Raw genomic sequence first — 2,901 nt, forward strand, 5'->3', positions numbered from 1 at the left:
CCCAAGTTCAAGTGATTCTCCTGCTTTAGGCTCCCAAGTAGCTGGGATTACAGGCATGCACCACCACACGTGACTAATTTTTGTATTTTTAGTAGAGACAGTGTTTCACTGTGTTAGCCAGGCTGATCTCAAACTGCTGACCTCAAGTAGTCCTTGGCCTCCCGAAGTGCTGGAATTACAGGTGTGAGCCACTGTACCCAGCCTCCAGGTGTTTTTAAGACTGGGCTAACCTTGACACTGGACATTTTGAGCTGGATATTTCTTTGTGCTGGACTGCATAATTCTTTGTTTCTGTATATTGTAGGCTGTTTAGTGCTATGTCTGGTTCTCTCCAGGGACTCCCCACATCTCTAGATCCTGTAGTACCTCTTCTCTCCCCTGAGTCATAAGGGCCAAGTACGTCTGGAAACTGTCAAATTCTCCTGTAGAGCAAAATTGCCCCCAGTTGGGAACCACTTCTTTAAGATTTGGGATTTTTATGAATCTATATTAGTGATTTTTTTTAATATCTCTTCCGACAGTGCTGAGCGAAAAAAGTAAGAAATAGGAGTCTTATCACTCAATACTACCTATGTAAATTAAAAGACTTGTGTGCAAATAGGATGCATACAAGGGACACACAACACGTGCATTCGAATGGTTGCCCATGGGAAAGGGGAATGGGGGGAATGAGGATAAAATGCAAGAAATGCAGTACACAAATCAAAAGAGATGTCTTGAGTGGACCAATGGTGAGAGTGAGCTACGCAATGAATACAGGGTGCGATGAACCAATACTTTTCCCCAAAGTTAATTTTTTTTTTTTAAGAAAATAAAGTCCTCTGCCATTGTTGAGAAAGGATGGCCAGATTCCCCAGCACTCTTGTCATTTACAAGACCTTGTTTCCCCATCCACACTGGAGGCTTCATCCTGATTTTTTATCTTCCTGCCACAGTTCCTTCCGCACCATGGCTGTTGTCATCTTGAATGTTCCAGCCTTGCATGCCACGCCGAAAATCAAGTCCCATGTCTGCATAGTATGTCCCCTGGACATATTGTCATGAACAAGCCCAGGAACTTTAGGATAATATAATAGCTCTGGGACTTCTAGATGGAAACAAGAAAAAGTTCCCATCTCACATCCCTGCCAACATTTGCAAACTGTAAATAGGAGTATTTGAGGTGAAAAATAGGGAATGGTTACGTAGCCACCATGGAAATCTTTGGCCTGGGAGACATTTGGAATAACGGGGTGGCACAAAGAACCCTGAGACATACTTGCACCGATATTTTTAATCTCTTGTCACCACCAAGCACCTCTAGATTTTGTGTGCTGCAGCACTATCAAGCTGCTGAAGTTGGAAGCCAGAATTAATAGTGATAATAATAGTGGCTGCTATTCACTGATCATCTACTTAGTGCCAGGTGCTGGGTACAAGGACCTTCGCATAGGTTCTTGCTAATGACTTTTCATGTAGGGAAGAAGTTTGGATCTCAATTTTTTTCCTTTTAATTTATTTATTTTCTTCTTTTTTTAAATATACATATTTTTGAAACAGGGTATAGCTTGTCACCTAGGCTGGAACGCAGTGGGATCATGCATTCCACTGAAATAATCCTCCCACCTCAGTCACCACACCCCCAACCTCCAGTAGCTGGGACCACAGGTGTGCACCACCACACTCAGCTAAATTTTATTTAATTTAATTTTTGTAGGGACAGAGGTTCCACTATGTTACCCAGGCTGGTCTCAAACTCCTGGAATCAAGCAGTCCTCCTGCCTTGACTTCCCAAAGTGCTGGGATTACAGGTATGAGCCACCACACCCAGCTGGATTCCAATCTGATGTGAGAGATGGAGAAATAGATTCCTCAACTCTAATTTAAAGAGCCTCTATAATCTGCCTTCCCTGGGCCACCTATTCCCTGTGGGGAGGGCGATGGTCTCCTCAGCTACAGGAAACCCTCCTCCAATTCCTAAAGCAGAATGCTGTGTGCCCTCAGGCAATGCACTCCACCTCTCTGAGCCACAGACTTCTTGCCTTTCAAAAGCGCAGAAGTCGCCTGCCCTGTCCACGTTAGTAGGCTGTTAGGAGGACCACCTGGGGTCGTGCAGAGTGTTCTCTGAATAAAGGAAGCGTCGAGAATTTATTTTCAGGCTTCGTGGTATCACATGGGCAGCAGGTTCACTTCCACACATCATTAATTTTCTTTTCTTTTGAGACGGAGTCTCGCTTTTGTTGCCCAGGCTTGAGTGCAATGGCGCGATCTCGGCTCACCGCAACCTCTGCCTCCCAGGTTCAAGCAATTCTCCCGTATCAGCCTCACAAGTAGCTGGGATGACAGGCATGTGCCACCATGCCTGGCTAATTTTGTATTTTTACTAGAGACAGGGTTTCTCCATGTTGGTCAGTCTTGTCTCGAACTCCCAACCTCAGGTGATCCGCCTGCCTCGGCCCCTCAAACTGTTAGGAATACAGGCAGGAGCCACCAAACCCGTCCTAATCTCATTAATTTTAAGTTGCCTTCTCCTACCTTTTAATGCCCCCTTCTGTTGCCTTTGACATATGACAAGTTTACTACCACATATACACTATTTATAATTATTATAATAATGACCACCATCTTTCCAATATGCACTAAATATATATATACTGTTAGGCAACTTGTGTGCATAATCTAAGCATTCCAAGTGTGTGCGTGTGTGTGTGTGTGCGCGTGTGTGTGTGTGTGTGTGTGAATGTGTTTGCAGTGATACAGCAGTAGAAGCTGTTGCCCAGGGTTTATGGGTAGTTCATGACTCTGTTCTTCCTTCTATCTGGGCTGTCTCTGTCCTTCCCCTGGTGTCTCCAGGGTAGCTGCTGCTGGGAGTCAACAGAACATGGTTTTGGGTTCAAGAGACACCTGAGTTTGAGTCCTTGC

This window comes from Mandrillus leucophaeus, unplaced genomic scaffold, assembly GCF_000951045.1.
Source record: "Mandrillus leucophaeus isolate KB7577 unplaced genomic scaffold, Mleu.le_1.0 Scaffold4, whole genome shotgun sequence".
Classification (NCBI taxonomy): domain Eukaryota; kingdom Metazoa; phylum Chordata; class Mammalia; order Primates; family Cercopithecidae; genus Mandrillus; species Mandrillus leucophaeus.